We start from the raw sequence: 18,776 nt of genomic DNA on the forward strand, positions 1-18,776 counted from the left end.
GAAACGCCATGATCCTAAACCGTTCATTTCACTTCACGTGCTTCTCTTGTATATACTTAGGCACAGTAACTGTAAAACAATTAGTTCATTTTATTTCATACAACGTCCCCACCAGTCCCCCCACTGCGCCGGAAATCGCATGTGACTTCACTTGAGTTTAATTGCCATCTGTTGCACATGGAAAACACACTTTTGTTTTGGATGGTCAGATATGTTTCATGCTAATGCTAGTACTTACCCTTGTTTTCATTTTTCCTCCCCCTTTTCTCCGAAAATTTATATGTATAAATATATGTGTAGGCCAAGAATTGCCTAAAGATTTTCAAGACAAGCTTTTTTATTCTCTGTCCTGAAGATGATGCCACTCATTTCACAATAGGCATCGAAACGTCGTCGACATTTTAGCGTCATATGTAAAATGAAAAGTATAAATTGTATACAATGATGCTTCTAAAATGTATTTTTGTCTGTTCACTGAACTACTAGTATACAGACCGCCTTGTTCGTTCTAACCCCATCCCCTTGTTTTGTCTTGTCCCCTGTGGGTTGCTGGCTGCACCCACTGTGTAAAAAATCCTCTTTATTCTTGCTTATAACTTTAATTAAAATTCCTGTCCGGCTGGACAAAGGTCATACATACTATTGAGCGTATGTCTATCATTTTTGCAAAATATACCTGAACTACTAGGGACCCCTGTTTTTTGTAATACATTACTGCCCAAGGTCCCTAGTGCTATACCTTTGGGTTCCCTTGTTTTGTGTAAAATAAGTTAGCGCAACTGCTGAGTTGCAAGGGATTGTGAATCCTCACCCCTTTTTACAAGTGGGTTCTCCAGTAATTCTCCTCACTTTCACGGTTGCACCTACACACTATTTCTCCTTCCTAGCCAGGCATGTCTGACCACCCACCCCTCTACACTCTCGAGTACATAAATAAAATTCTAGGAGGCCCGTCACTCCTCTCTGATTCCTCTGAAACACCAACTGAGACAGGTACCACAGTAGTTGAGGAACTAGAGAAAATAAAGAAAAAGGAAGTAAGACTAACATTAATGATAAAACTTCTTACAGACTATCTCAAAGCCAACATAATACCAGTCGGTCTCCAAGTTCGAAATATTCCGGGGGTCTTCACGGACAACCCGAAGTATTTAAACGGATTTAGCTACATTAGCACAACCTGTTCCAGGCACTGGATGGTGCTTGGAATTGATATCGCTACAGAGGAGCTGGAAAAAGTCATTGTTGAAATTCTTGACCTAGAACAACAACTTAAAGACAAGAACACCAATACTGAAGCTAAGAAACTTTTTGAAAAAATAACCAAAACTATTGAGGAATTCCACAAACTTGAATTTAACAAGAAAGCCACCAAAGTCAAAAAAGACATTAAAAACTTCTCACCGGAAAGAGCATACCCTTACTTAAATAAGGAATATTATATCAACCGTTCATATAGTGGCCCTCAAAACCAAAGACCTTGGGGAAGGTTCAACAGAAAACAAAACTTTGTAGGTTTTTCTGACAGCTCGGGGGACTCATCTGAACAATCAGATCCAAGTGATAGCCCAGGTCCCTCCCATAGGAATTTTTTAGGGCGAGGCAGAGGCCAATCAGAACCCCCAGGGGCAGGGAGAGGCAAACAGCCACAGAGATGGCCCAATCGCCAGAATCCTTCAGGCGAACGGTTCACCCGTCGACAACACTACCAATGGTAGACGGTAGCCAAATTCCTGTTCCCCAAAATGATGAAATGTTACCAATTTTTAATCTTGCCTCACATGAGCTTTCGGGTAATGAATTGTCATTACTCACAAAAGGTCTTTCATTTGTCCCAACTATTCGCCCTAACTTCATTGATGCTCAAACCGAGCTCTTAAGATTTTTCAGAAAGATCAGACTTCCCAGTTTTTTCTTGTTGAACCCTACCCCCATGAAGCATTCGAACACTCCTTTCAAACCACCATCGAAATTTTCACCTACCGGCAGCATGGTCCCCCCGGAAATACCAACCTTTGAGAAACTTGTTCTCAACGACCTTGCCGCTTTAGAAAAACAAAAATCATTTATTCCGTACAATATCAAAATTGAAGAAAAGAAAGCCCTGACCACCTTGAAAAATAACCCCTCCATTGTAATAAAACCAGCTGACAAGGGAGGGGGTATTGTGATTCAGGAGATGGATAACTATAAAAATGAGATCCATCGCCAACTCGCTAATACCGAACACTACTGCAAACTACCACGTAATCCCACAGAAGAAATACAGAAACTGATTTCCGAGGTTACTAATGATGCCCTAGAACAGGGATACCTTTCCAAGAAGGAACATGAGTTCCTTAATATTAAGGCTCCCCGGGTACCAGTTATCTACTGCTTACCCAAGATTCATGAGAATTGTGAATCTCCACCTGGTCGCCCAATAGTCTCGGGGTGCGGCTCTGTCCTGGAGCCCCTCGGGCACTATATTGACTATTTTATCAAACCATTTGTCCCTGAGACCCTGTGTTATATCAGAGACAGCATGTCAATGATTAATATGGTTGAGGAATACCCGTTTGATCCCACATCCAGCACCATGTGCACGCTGGAAGTGGAATCTTTATATACCAACATTCCACAATACGAATCACTACGCGTGATTGAAAAAGTTCTCAACACACGCCCGTGCCCACACAATGTTCCGTCTCTATTTATCCTCCAATTATTGGAGATTTGCCTTACCAAAAATTTCTTTCTCTTCGAGGGACAGTTCTATGGACAGGTACGCGGTACATCTATGGGGGCTATTTTTACCCCCAACCTGGCAATTCTGTACATGGATAATCTAGAGACATCCTGTATATTGACCGAATCAAATCCTTTCCACAGTGGCATTGCCCTGTGGAAACGATACATTGATGATATCTTTATGATATGGAGCGAATCATTTGAATCGATAACACACCTATTACATTGGTTAAACAACAACAGTAACGGCTTGAAATACACACTGGCCACGAGCAAAGACTCGATACCCTTCCTGGACTTACAAATCAAACACACAGAGGGCCGCTTGACCACCATCCTCCACAGAAAACCCACTGAACGAAACACCTTGTTGAACTATAGCAGTCACCATCCCCGGGCCCTCAGAGACTCGCTCCCATTCTCGCAATTCCTCCGCATACGCAGAAACTGCTATTTTAAACAGGACTATTTCTCTGAGGCCAGAACCCTGAGCAACAAGCTCAGAAATAGGAGATACCCGCAAAAGCTAGTACGGCGTTCTGTCAAAAGGGCTTGATACTGCCCCAGAGAAACCTTGCTAGAACCAAAACAAAAGAAATATCAGGATAGACTTGTGTGCGTGACCACCTTCACCCCAGCTTCCAATGCCATAAGGAAAAGTGTCCTTAAACACTGGCCTGTGTTAAACGCAGGTACAATAAATCTGGAGCACCCTATTTTTGCCTTCAAGCGAGCAAAAAACGTAATAGATCACTTGGTAAGGGCATCCCTACCACAACCTAACCTAAAAACTACAATCAACGATGCATGGGGTTTACCGGCACTAACAGGCCATGTTAAATGCGGTAGCTGTGTAGTATGTGACTTCACCATTGAAGGAAAAACATTTACCTACGGCACAATCACCTTTGAGAGAAAGCACTTCACTAATTGTAATTCTTCCAATGTAGTGTATGCCATATTTTGTCCATGTTTGTTGATATATGTCGGTCAAACTAGCCAAAAGGTAAAGTTGCGCATCGGACAACACCGAAGCAGAATCCGATGCAACACCCCTAATGCTCCCCTCGTTGAACATTTTAAGGACAAAGGCCATACTGAAAATGACTTAACTTGGACAATCATCACCATGGTAAAACCACCACCTCGGGGAGCAGATGTATCGCAATTATTGAATAAGGAGGAACTTCATTGGATATTGCGTACCAACAGTATCCATACAGGACTTAATCGCCTTGAAGATTGGGCATCCCTCCTGTGATCAAATGAATCCTTGAACAATTTTACCGTAATCCTTATTTCCTTCAGGCCTATACAATTGTTTCATGATTTTATTTTGTGCATCCTTGTAAATACGTAACCATGTAAATATTCTGCATAATATGAATGTCACTTAAACTCACCACTTACCCACACCAAAATGTCCCCCACACTGTCCGAAACCCACTCCAATATGGCCGCCTTTCTGACCATGCTGAGTCCCTTGTCTATTTCCTAACACCACATGCTGAGTCCCTTGTCTATTTCCAAACACCACTTTATCTTCACTTCACCCACGAGCACTCCAGCGATCCCCGCCCATCTGAGCCCAGATTTGCCATCGAGCAACCCAACCAGGAAGTAAGTACTCGCTAAAGCGTAGCTCTCTCGCCTCTTCCTGAAACTTTAAAAACCCTTCAGTAGCTGTAACTGTAATAGAAATTAATTTCAACTATTTTCCCCAGTGAGACACGATCGGTCCGGTCTCCTATGAAGAGGCTTTCTTGCCCTGGTTTGGTAATTATATTGTGTGTACTTATTATGCGATTTAATTTTCACTTTAACCCTCGTATTTACCCCTCTCTACCCGCTTTTTGGCAGGAAAATGCTCAGATAATTGAGTACCCCACCATATGTCCCCTGATATTGGGCACCGCCCCCTGGAAATAAACAATGTTTGGACCTAAATCTGGTAAATCGCACGATAAGCATGTCATTTAACCGTCTGTTCACTACCGCGCAGCATGTTTATCTCACTCGAGACCTCACCGCGGAATCTTAAATAAGCCTGCCCGGGTGCCCGCGCCAACCGTGCACAGTGTCCAGAAAACAATGGCCCTAAACCTATCATTAATTACTCTGAAACAACCTGCACGTCACCTTTCATTTCAATGCAGTGAGACGTATTTGCGCATTACAGACCCGCACGGCACTAACGGCATGAAACGCCATGATCCTAAAACGTTCATTTCACTTCACGTGCTTCTCTTGTATATACTTAGGCACAGTAACTGTAAAACAATTCGTTCATTTTATTTCATACAACGTCCCCACCAGTCCCCCCACTGCGCCGGAAATCGCATGTGACTTCACTTGATTTTAATTGCCATCTGTTGCACATGGAAAACACACTTTTGTTTTGGATGGTCAGATAAGTTTCATGCTAATGCTAGTACTTACCCTTGTTTTCAGTTTTTCCTCGCCCTTTTTTCCGAAAATTTGTATGTATAAATATATGTGTAGGCCAAGAATTGCCTAAAGATTTTCAAGACAAGCTTTTTTATTCTCTGTCCTGAAGATGATGCCACTCATTTCACAATAGGCATCGAAACGTCGTCGACATTTTAGCGTCATATGTAAAATGAAAAGTATAAATTGTATACAATGATGCTTCTAACATGTATTTTTGTCTGTTCACTGAACTACTAGTATACAGACCGCCTTGTTCGTTCTAACCCCATCCCCTTGTTTTGTCTTGTCCCCTGTGGGTTGCTGGCTGCACCCACTGTGTAAAAAATCCTCTTTATTCTTGCTTATCACTTTAATTAAAATTCCTGTCCGGCTGGACAAAGGTCATACATACTATTGAGCGTATATCTATCATTTTTGCGAAAGATCCCTGAACTACTAGGGACCCCTGTTTTTTGTAATACATTACTGCCCAAGGTCCCTAGTGCTATGCCTTTGGGTTCCCTTGTTTTGTGTAAAATAATGTAGCGCAACTGCTGAGTTGCAAGGGATTGTGAATCCTCACCCCTTTTTACAAGTGGGTTCTCCAGTAATTCTCCTCACTTTCACGGTTGCACCTACACACTATTTCTCCTTCCTAGCCAGGCATGTCTGACCACCCACCCCTCTACATTCTCGAGTACATAAATAAAATTCTAGGAGGCCCGTCACTCCTCTCTGATTCCTCTGAAACACCAACTGAGACAGGTACCACAGTAGTTGAGGAACTAGAGAAAATAAAGAAAAAGGAAGTAAGACTAACATTAATGATAAAACTTCTTACAGACTATCTCAAAGCCAACATAATACCAGTCGGTCTCCAAGTTCGAAATATTCCGGGGGTCTTCACGGACAACCCGAAGTATTTAAACGGATTTAGCTACATTAGCACAACCTGTTCCAGGCACTGGATGGTGCTTGGAATTGATATCGCTACAGAGGAGCTGGAAAAAGTCATTGTTGAAATTCGTGACCTAGAACAACAACTTAAAGACAAGAACACCAATACTGAAGCTAAGAAACTTCTTGAAAAAATAACCAAAACTATTGAGGAATTCCACAAACTTGAATTTAACAAGAAAGCCACCAAAGTCAAAAAAGACATTAAAAACTTCTCACAGGAAAGAGCATACCCTTACTTAAATAAGGAATATTATATCAACCGTTCATATAGTGGCCCTCAAAACCAAAGACCTTGGGGAAGGTTCAACAGAAAACAAAACTTTGTAGGTTTTTCTGACAGCTCGGGGGACTCATCTGAACAATCAGATCCAAGTGATAGCCCAGGTCCCTCCCATAGGAATTTTTTAGGGCGAGGCAGAGGCCAATCAGAACCCCCAGGGGCAGGGAGAGGCAAACAGCCACAGAGATGGCCCAATCGCCAGAATCCTTCAGGCGAACGTTTCACCCGTCGACAACACTACCAATGGTCGACGGTAGCCAAATTCCTGTTCCCCAAAATGATGAAATGTTACCAATTTTTAATCTTGCCTCACATGAGCTTTCGGGTAATGAATTGTCATTACTCACAAAAGGTCTTTCATTTGTCCCAACTATTCGCCCTAACTTCATTGATGCTCAAACCGAGCTCTTAAGATTTTTCAGAAAGATCAGACTTCACAGTTTTTTCTTGTTGAACCCTACCCCCATGAAGCATTCGAACACTCCTTTCAAACCATCATCGAAATTTTCACCTACCGGCAGCATGGTCCCCCCGGAAATACCAACCTTTGAGAAACTTGTTCTCAACGACCTTGCCGCTTTCGAAAAACAAATATCATTTATTCCGTACAATATCACAATTGAAGAAAAGAAAGCCCTGACCACCTTGAAAAATAACCCCTCCATTGTAATAAAACCAGCTGACAAGGGAGGGGGTATTGTGATTCAGGAGATGGATAACTATAAAAATGAGATCCATCGCCAACTCGCTAATACCGAACACTACTGCAAACTACCACGTAATCCCACAGAAGAAATACAGAAACTGATTTCCGAGGTTGCTAATGATGCCCTAGAACAGGGATACCTTTCCAAGAAGGAACATGAGTTCCTTAATACTAAGGCTCCCCGGGTACCAGTTATCTACTGCTTACCCAAGATTCACAAGAATTGTGAATCTCCACCTGGTCGCCCAATAGTCTCGGGTGCGGCTCTGTCCTGGAGCTCCTCGGGCACTATATTGACTATTTTATCAAACCATTTGTCCCTGAGACCCTGTGTTATATCAGAGACAGCATGTCAATGATTAATATGGTTGAGGAATACCCGTTTGATCCCACATCCAGCACCATGTGCACGCTGGATGTGGAATCTTTATATACCAACATTCCACAATACGAATCACTACGCGTGATTGAAAAAGTTCTCAACACACGCCCGCGCCCACACAATGTTCTGTCTCTATTTATCCTCCAATTATTGGAGATTTGCCTTACCAAAAATTTCTTTCTCTTCGAGGGACAGTTCTATGGACAGGTACGCGGTACATCTAAGGGGGCTATTTTTGCCCCCAACCTGGCAATTCTGTACATGGATAATCTAGAGACATCCTGTATATTGACCGAATCAAATCCTTTCCACAGTGGCATTGCCCTGTGGAAACGATACATTGATGATATCTTTATGATATGGAGCGAATCATTCGAATCGATAACACACCTATTACATTGGTTAAACAACAACAGTAACGGCTTGAAATACACACTGGCCACGAGCAAAGACTCGATACCCTTCCTGGACTTGGAAATCAATCACACAGAGGGCCGCTTGACCACCAGCCTCCACAGAAAACCCACTGAACGAAACACCTTGTTGAACTATAGCAGTCACCATCTCCGGGCCCTCAGAGACTCGCTCTCATTCTCGCAATTCCTCCGCATACGCAGAAACTGCTATTTTAAACAGGACTATTTGTCTGAGGCCAGAACCCTGAGCAACAAGCTCAGAAATAGGGGATACCTGCGAAAGCTAGTACGGCGTTCTCTCAAAAGGGCTTGGTACTGCCCCAGAGAAACCTTGCTAGAACCAAAACAAAAGAAAAATCAGGATAGACTTGTGTGCGTGACCACCTTCACCCCAGCTTCCAATGCCATAAGCAAAAGTGTCCTTAAACACTGGCCTGTGTTAAACGCAGGTACATTAAATCTGGAGCACCCTATTTTTGCCTTCAAGCGAGCAAAAAACGTAAAAGATCACTTGGTAAGGGCATCCCTACCACAACCTAACCTAAAAACTACAATCAACGATGCATGGGGTTTACCGGCACTAACAGGCCATGTTAAATGCGGTAGCTGTGTAGTATGTGACTTCACCATTGAAGGAAAAACATTTACCTACGGCACAATCACCTTTGAGAGAAAGCACTTCACTAATTGTAATTCTTCCAATGTAGTGTATGCCATATTTTGTCCATGTTTGTTGATATATGTCGGTCAAACTAGCCAAAAGGTAAAGTTGCGCATCGGACAACACCGAAGCAGAATCCGATGCAACACCCCTAATGCTCCCCTCTTTGAACATTTTAAGGACAAAGGCCATACTGAAAATGACTTAACTTGGACAATCATCACCATGGTAAAACCACCACCTCGGGGAGCAGATGTATCGCAATTATTGAATAAGGAGGAACTTCATTGGATATTGCGTACCAACAGTATCCATACAGGACTTAATCGCCTTGAAGATTGGGCATCCCTCCTCTGATCAAATGAATCCTTGAACAATTTTACCGTAATCCTTATTTCCTTCAGGCCTATACAATTGTTTCTTGATTTTATTTTGTGCATCCTTGTAAATACTTAACCACGTAAATATTCTGCATAATATGAATGTCACTTAAACTCACCACTTACCCACACCAAAATGTCCCCCACACTGTCTGAAACCCACTCCAATATGGCCGCCTTGCTGACCATGCTGAGTCCCTTGTCTATTTCCTAACACCACATGCTGAGTCCCTTGTCTATTTCCAAACACCACTTTATCTTCACTTCACCCACGAGCACTCCAGCGATCCCCGCCCATCTGAGCCCAGAATTGCCATCGAGCAACCCAACCAGGAAGTAAGTACTCGCTAAAGCGTAGCTCTCTCGCCTCTTCCTGAAACTTTAAAAACCCTTCAGTAGCTGTAACTGTAATATAAATTAATTTCAACTATTTTCCCTAGTGAGACACGATCGGTCCGGTCTCCTATGAAGAGGCTTTCTTGCCCTGGTTTGGTAATTATATTGCGTGTACTTATTATGCGATTCAATTTTCACTTTAACCCTCGTATTTACCCCTCTCTACCCGCTTTTTGGCAGGAAAATGCTCAGATAATTGAGTACCCCACCATATGTCCCCTGATATTGGGCACCGCCCCCTGGAAATAAACAATGTTTGGACCTAAATCTGGTAAATCGCACGATAAGCATGTCATTTAACCGTCTGTTCACTACCGCGCAGCATGTTTATCTCACTCGAGACCTCACCGCGGAATCTTAAAAAAGCCTGCCCGGGTGCCCGCGCCAACCATGCACAGTGTCCAGAAAACAATGGCCCTAAACCTATCGTTAATTACTCTGAAACAACCTGCACGTCACCTTTCATTTCAATGCAGTGAGACGTATTTGCGCATTACAGACCCGCCCGGCACTGACGGCATGAAACGCCATGATCCTAAACCGTTCATTTCACTTCACGTGCTTCTCTTGTATATACTTAGGCACAGTAACTGTAAAACAATTCGTTCATTTTATTTCATACAACGTCCCCACCAGTCCCCCCACTGCGCCGGAAATCGCATGTGACTTCACTTGATTTTAATTGCCATCTGTTGCACATGGAAAACACACTTTTGTTTTGGATGGAAGATATGTTTCATGCTAATGCTAGTACTTACCCTTGTTTTCATTTTTCCTCCCCCTTTTTTCCGAAAATTTGTTTGTATAAATATATGTGTAGGCCAAGAATTGCCTAAAGATTTTCAAGACAAGCTTTTTTATTCTCTGTCCTGAAGATGATGCCACTCATTTCACAATAGGCATCGAAACGTCGTCGACATTTTAGCGTCATATGTAAAATGAAAAGTATAAATTGTATACAATGATGCTTCTAAAATGTATTTTTGTCTGTTCACTGAACTACTAGTATACAGACCGCCTTGTTTGTTCTAACCCCATCCCCTTGTTTTGTCATGTCCCCTGTGGGTTGCTGGCTGCACCCACTGTGTAAAAAATCCTCTTTATTCTTGCTTATCACTTTAATTAAAATTCCTGTCCGGCTGGACAAAGGTCATACATACTAATGAGCGTATATCTATCATTTTTGCGAAAGATCCCTGAACTACTAGGGACCCCTGTTTTTTGTAATACATTACTGCCCAAGGTCCCTAGTGCTATACCTTTGGGTTCCCTTGTTTTGTGTAAAATAATGTAGCGCAACTGCTGAGTTGCAAGGGATTGTGAATCCTCACCCCTTTTTACAAGTGGGTTCTCCAGTAATTCTCCTCACTTTCACGGTTGCACCTACACACTATTTCTCCTTCCTAGCCAGGCATGTCTGACCACCCACCCCTCTACACTCTCGAGTACATAAATAAAATTCTAGGAGGCCCGTCACTCCTCTCTGATTCCTCTGAAACACCAACTGAGACAGGTACCACAGTAGTTGAGGAACTAGAGAAAATAAAGAAAAAGGAAATAAGACTAACATTAATGATAAAACTTCTTACAGACTATCTCAAAGCCAACATAATACCAGTCGGTCTCCAAGTTCGAAATATTCCGGGGGTCTTCACGGACAACCCGAAGTATTTAAACGGATTTAGCTACATTAGCACAACCTGTTCCAGGCACTGGATGGTGCTTGGAATTGATATCGCTACAGAGGAGCTGGAAAAAGTCATTGTTAAAATTCGTGACCTAGAACAACAACTTAAAGACAAGAACACCAATACTGAAGCTAAGAAACTTCTTGAAAAAATAACCAAAACTATTGAGGAATTCCACAAACTTGAATTTAACAAGAAAGCCACCAAAGTCAAAAAAGACATTAAAAACTTCTCACAGGAAAGAGCATACCCTTACTTAAATAAGGAATATTATATCAACCGTTCATATAGTGGCCCTCAAAACCAAAGACCTTGGGGAAGGTTCAACAGAAAACAAAACTTTGTAGGTTTTTCTGACAGCTCGGGGGACTCATCTGAACAATCAGATCCAAGTGATAGCCCAGGTCCCTCCCATAGGAATTTTTTAGGGCGAGGCAGAGGCCAATCAGAACCCCCAGGGGCAGGGAGAGGCAAACAGCCACAGAGATGGCCCAATCACCAGAATCCTTCAGGCGAACGGTTCACCCGTCGACAACACTACCAATGGTAGACGGTAGCCAAATTCCTGTTCCCCAAAATGATGAAATGTTACCAATTTTTAATCTTGCCTCACATGAGCTTTCGGGTAATGAATTGTCATTACTCACAAAAGGTCTTTCATTTGTCCCAACTATTCGCCCTAACTTCATTGATGCTCAAACCGAGCTCTTAAGATTTTTCAGAAAGATCAGACTTCACAGTTTTTTCTTGTTGAACCCTACCCCCATGAAGCATTCGAACACTCCTTTCAAACCATCATCGAAATTTTCACCTACCGGCAGCATGGTCCCCCCGGAAATACCAACCTTTGAGAAACTTGTTCTCAACGACCTTGCCGCTTTCGAAAAACAAATATCATTTATTCCGTACAATATCACAATTGAAGAAAAGAAAGCCCTGACCACCTTGAAAAATAACCCCTCCATTGTAATAAAACCAGCTGACAAGGGAGGGGGATTGTGATTCAGGAGTTGGATAACTATAAAAATGAGATCCATCGCCAACTCGCTAATACCGAACACTACTGCAAACTACCACGTAATCCCACAGAAGAAATACAGAAACTGATTTCCGAGGTTACTAATGATGCCCTAGAACAGGGATACCTTTCCAAGAAGGAACATGAGTTCCTTAATACTAAGGCTCCCCGGGTACCAGTTATCTACTGCTTACCCAAGATTCACAAGAATTGTGAATCTCCACCTGGTCGCCCAATAGTCTCGGGGTGCGGCTCTGTCCTGGAGCCCCTCGGGCACTATATTGACTATTTTATCAAACCATTTGTCCCTGAGACCCTGTGTTATATCAGAGACAGCATGTCAATGATTAATATGGTTGAGGAATACCCGTTTGATCCCACATCCAGCACCATGTGCACGCTGGATGTGGAATCTTTATATACCAACATTCCACAATACGAATCACTACGCGTGATTGAAAAAGTTCTCAACACACGCCGCGCCCACACAATGTTCCGTCTCTATTTATCCTCCAATTATTGGAGATTTGCCTTACCAAAAATTTCTTTCTCTTCGAGGGACAGTTCTATGGACAGGTACGCGGTACATCTAAGGGGGCTATTTTTGCCCCCAACCTGGCAATTCTGTACATGGATAATCTAGAGACATCCTGTATATTGACCGAATCAAATCCTTTCCACAGTGGTATTGCCCTGTGGAAACGATACATTGATGATATCTTTATGATATGGAGAGAATCATTCGAATCGATAACACACCTATTACATTGGTTAAACAACAACAGTAACGGCTTGAAATACACACTGGCCACGAGCAAAGACTCGATACCCTTCCTGGACTTAGAAATCAATCACACAGAGGGCCGCTTGACCACCAGCCTCCACAGAAAACCCACTGAACGAAACACCTTGTTGAACTATAGCAGTCACCATCCCCGGGCCCTCAGAGACTCGCTCCCATTCTCGCAATTCCTCCGCATACGCAGAAACTGCTATAATAAACAGGACTATTTCTCTGAGGCCAGAACCCTGAGCAACAAGCTCAGAAATAGGGGATACCTGCGAAAGCTAGTACGGCGTTCTCTCAAAAGGGCTTGTTACTGCCCCAGAGAAACCTTGCTAGAACCAAAACAAAAGAAAAATCAGGATAGACTTGTGTGCGTGACCACCTTCACCCCAGCTTCCGATGCCATAAGCAAAAGTGTCCTTAAACACTGGCCTGTGTTAAACGCAGGTACATTAAATCTGGAGCACCCTATTTTTGCCTTCAAGCGAGCAAAAAACGTAAAAGATCACTTGGTAAGGGCATCCCTACCACAACCTAACCTAAAAACTACAATCAACGATGCATGGGGTTTACCGGCACTAACAGGCCATGTTAAATGCGGTAGCTGTGTAGTATGTGACTTCACCATTGAAGGAAAAACATTTACCTACGGCACAATCACCATTGAGAGAAAGCACTTCACTAATTGTAATTCTTCCAATGTAGTGTATGCCATATTTTGTCCATGTTTGTTGATATATGTCGGTCAAACTAGCCAAAAGGTAAAGCTGCGCATCGGACAACACCGAAGCAGAATCCGATGCAACACCCCTAATGCTCCCCTCGTTGAACATTTTAAGGACAAAGGCCATACTGAAAATGACTTAACTTGGACAATCATCACCATGGTAAAACCACCACCTCGGGGAGCAGATGTATCGCAATTATTGAATAAGGAGGAACTTCATTGGATATTGCGAACCAACAGTATCCATACAGGACTTAATCGCCTTGAAGATTGGGCATCCCTCCTGTGATCAAATGAATCCTTGAACAATTTTACCGTAATCCTTATTTCCTTCAGGCCTATACAATTGTTTCTTGATTTTATTTTGTGCATCCTTGTAAATACTTAACCATGTAAATATTCTGCATAATATGAATGTCACTTAAACTCACCACTTACCCACACCAAAATGTCCCCCACACTGTCTGAAACCCACTCCAATATGGCCGCCTTGCTGACCATGCTGAGTCCCTTGTCTATTTCCTAACACCACATGCTGAGTCCCTTGTCTATTTCCAAACACCACTTTATCTTCACTTAACCCACGAGCACTCCAGCGATCCCCGCCCATCTGAGCCCAGAATTGCCATCGAGCAACCCAACCAGGAAGTAAGTACTCGCTAAAGCGTAGCTCTCTCGCCTCTTCCTGAAACTTTAAAAACCCTTCAGTAGCTGTAACTGAAATATAAATTAATTTCAACTATTTTCCCTAGTGAGACACGATCGGTCCGGTCTCCTATGAAGAGGCTTTCTTGCCCTGGCTTGGTAATTATATTGCGTGTACTTATTATGCGATTCAATTTTCACTTTAACCCTCGTATTTACCCCTCTCTACCCGCTTTTTGGCAGGAAAATGCTCAGATAATTGAGTACCCCACCATATGTCCACTGATAATGGGCACCGCCCCCTGGAAATAAACAATGTTTGGACCTAAATCTGGTAAATCGCACGATAAGCATGTCATTTAACCGTCTGTTCACTACCGCGCAGCATGTTTATCTCACTCGAGACCTCACCGCGGAATCTTAAATAAGCCTGCCTGGGTGCCCGCGCCAACCGTGCACAGTGTCCAGAAAACAATGGCCCTAAACCTATCGTTAATTACTCTGAAACAACCTGCACGTCACCTTTCATTTCAATGCAGTGAGACGTATTTGCGCATTCAAGACCCGCCCGGCACTGACGGCATGAAACGCCATGATCCTAAACCGTTCATTTCACTTCACGTGCTTCTCTTGTATATACTTAGGCACAGTAACTGTAAAACAATTAGTTCATTTTATTTCATACAACGTCCCCACCAGTCCCCCCACTGCGCCGGAAATCGCATGTGACTTCACTTGAGTTTAATTGCCATCTGTTGCACATGGAAAACACACTTTTGTTTTGGATGGTCAGATATGTTTCATGCTAATGCTAGTACTTACCCTTGTTTTCATTTTTCCTCCCCCTTTTCTCCGAAAATGTATATGTATAAATATATGTGTAGGCCAAGAATTGCCTAAAGATTTTCAAGACAAGCTTTTTTATTCTCTGTCCTGAAGATGATGCCACTCATTTCACAATAGGCATCGAAACGTCGTCGACATTTTAGCGTCATGTGTAAAATGAAAAGTATAAATTGTATACAATGATGCTTCTAAAATGTATTTTTGTCTGTTCACTGAACTACTAGTATACAGACCGCCTTGTTCGTTCTAACCCCATCCCCTTGTTTTGTCTTGTCCCCTGTGGGTTGCTGGCTGCACCCACTGTGTAAAAAATCCTCTTTATTCTTGCTTATAACTTTAATTAAAATTCCTGTCCGGCTGGACAAAGGTCATACATACTATTGAGCGTATGTCTATCATTTTTGCAAAATATCCCTGAACTACTAGGGACCCCTGTTTTTTGTAATACATTACTGCCCAAGGTCCCTAGTGCTATACCTTTGGGTTCCCTTGTTTTGTGTAAAATAAGTTAGCGCAACTGCTGAGTTGCAAGGGATTGTGAATCCTCACCCCTTTTTACAAGTGGGTTCTCCAGTAATTCTCCTCACTTTCACGGTTGCACCTACACACTATTTCTCCTTCCTAGCCAGGCATGTCTGACCACCCACCCCTCTACACTCTCGAGTACATAAATAAAATTCTAGGAGGCCCGTCACTCCTCTCTGATTCCTCTGAAACACCAACTGAGACAGGTACCACAGTAGTTGAGGAACTAGAGAAAATAAAGAAAAAGGAAGTAAGACTAACATTAATGATAAAACTTCTTACAGACTATCTCAAAGCCAACATAATACCAGTCGGTCTCCAAGTTCGAAATATTCCGGGGGTCTTCACGGACAACCCGAAGTATTTAAACGGATTTAGCTACATTAGCACAACCTGTTCCAGGCACTGGATGGTGCTTGGAATTGATATCGCTACAGAGGAGCTGGAAAAAGTCATTGTTGAAACTCTTGACCTAGAACAACAACTTAAAGACAAGAACACCAATACTGAAGCTAAGAAACTTTTTGAAAAAATAACCAAAACTATTGAGGAATTCCACAAACTTGAATTTAACAAGAAAGCCACCAAAGTCAAAAAAGACATTAAAAACTTCTCACCGGAAAGAGCATACCCTTACTTAAATAAGGAATATTATATCAACCGTTCATATAGTGGCCCTCAAAACCAAAGACCTTGGGGAAGGTTCAACAGAAAACAAAACTTTGTAGGTTTTTCTGACAGCTCGGGGGACTCATCTGAACAATCAGATCCAAGTGATAGCCCAGGTCCCTCCCATAGGAATTTTTTAGGGCGAGGCAGAGGCCAATCAGAACCCCCAGGGGCAGGGAGAGGCAAACAGCCACAGAGATGGCCCAATCGCCAGAATCCTTCAGGCGAACGGTTCACCCGTCGACAACACTACCAATGGTAGACGGTAGCCAAATTCCTGTTCCCCAAAATGATGAAATGTTACCAATTTTTAATCTTGCCTCACATGAGCTTTCGGGTAATGAATTGTCATTACTCACAAAAGGTCTTTCATTTGTCCCAACTATTCGCCCTAACTTCATTGATGCTCAAACCGAGCTCTTAAGATTTTTCAGAAAGATCAGACTTCCCAGTTTTTTCTTGTTGAACCCTACCCCCATGAAGCATTCGAACACTCCTTTCAAACCACCATCGAAATTTTCACCTACCGGCAGCATGGTCCCCCCGGAAATACCAACCTTTGAGAAACTTGTTCTCAACGACCTTGCCGCTTTAGAAAAACAAAAATCATTTATTCCGTACAATATCAAAATTGAAGAAAAGAAAGCCCTGACCACCTTGAAAAATAACCCCTCCATTGTAATAAAACCAGCTGACAAGGGAGGGGGTATTGTGATTCAGGAGATGGATAACTATAAAAATGAGATCCATCGCCAACTCGCTAATACCGAACACTACTGCAAACTACCACGTAATCCCACAGAAGAAATACAGAAACTGATTTCCGAGGTTACTAATGATGCCCTAGAACAGGGATACCTTTCCAAGAAGGAACATGAGTTCCTTAATATTAAGGCTCCCCGGGTACCAGTTATCTACTGCTTACCCAAGATTCATGAGAATTGTGAATCTCCACCTGGTCGCCCAATAGTCTCGGGGTGCGGCTCTGTCCTGGAGCCCCTCGGGCACTATATTGACTATTTTATCAAACCATTTGTCCCTGAGACCCTGTGTTATATCAGAGACAGCATGTCAATGATTAATATGGTTGAGGAATACCCGTTTGATCCCACATCCAGCACCATGTGCACGCTGGAAGTGGAATCTTTATATACCAACATTCCACAATACGAATCACTACGCGTGATTGAAAAAGTTCTCAACACACGCCCGTGCCCACACAATGTTCCGTCTCTATTTATCCTCCAATTATTGGAGATTTGCCTTACCAAAAATTTCTTTCTCTTCGAGGGACAGTTCTATGGACAGGTACGCGGTACATCTATGGGGGCTATTTTTACCCCCAACCTGGCAATTCTGTACATGGATAATCTAGAGACATCCTGTATATTGACCGAATCAAATCCTTTCCACAGTGGCATTGCCCTGTGGAAACGATACATTGATGATATCTTTATGATATGGAGCGAATCATTTGAATCGATAACACACCTATTACATTGGTTAAACAACAACAGTAACGGCTTGAAATACACACTGGCCACGAGCAAAGACTCGATACCCTTCCTGGACTTAGAAATCAAACACACAGAGGGCCGCTTGACCACCATCCTCCACAGAAAACCCACTGAACGAAACACCTTGTTGAACTATAGCAGTCACCATCCCCGGGCCCTCAGAGACTCGCTCCCATTCTCGCAATTCCTCCGCATACGCAGAAACTGCTATTTTAAACAGGACTATTTCTCTGAGGCCAGAACCCTGAGCAACAAGCTCAGAAATAGGAGATACCCGCAAAAGCTAGTACGGCGTTCTCTCAAAAGGGCTTGATACTGCCCCAGAGAAACCTTGCTAGAACCAAAACAAAAGAAATATCAGGATAGACTTGTGTGCGTGACCACCTTCACCCCAGCTTCCAATGCCATAAGGAAAAGTGTCCTTAAACACTGGCCTGTGTTAAACGCAGGTACAATAAATCTGGAGCACCCTATTTTTGCCTTCAAGCGAGCAAAAAACGTAATAGATCACTTGGTAAGGGCATCCCTACCACAACCTAACCTAAAAACTACAATCAACGATGCATGGGGTTTACCGGCACTAACAGGCCATGTTAAATGCGGTAGCTGTGTAGTATGTGACTTCACCATTGAAGGAAAAACATTTACCTACGGCACAATCACCTTTGAGAGAAAGCACTTCACTAATTGTAATTCTTCCAATGTAGTGTATGCCATATTTTGTCCATGTTTGTTGATATATGTCGGTCAAACTAGCCAAAAGGTAAAGTTGCGCATCGGACAACACCGAAGCAGAATCCGATGCAACACCCCTAATGCTCCCCTCGTTGAACATTTTAAGGACAAAGGCCATACTGAAAATGACTTAACTTGGACAATCATCACCATGGTAAAACCACCACCTCGGGGAGCAGATGTATCGCAATTATTGAATAAGGAGGAACTTCATTGGATATTGCGTACCAACAGTATCCATACAGGACTTAATCGCCTTGAAGATTGGGCATCCCTCC

The sequence above is a fragment of the Lissotriton helveticus genome, chromosome 7, assembly GCF_964261635.1.
Source record: "Lissotriton helveticus chromosome 7, aLisHel1.1, whole genome shotgun sequence".
Lineage (NCBI taxonomy): Eukaryota > Metazoa > Chordata > Amphibia > Caudata > Salamandridae > Lissotriton > Lissotriton helveticus.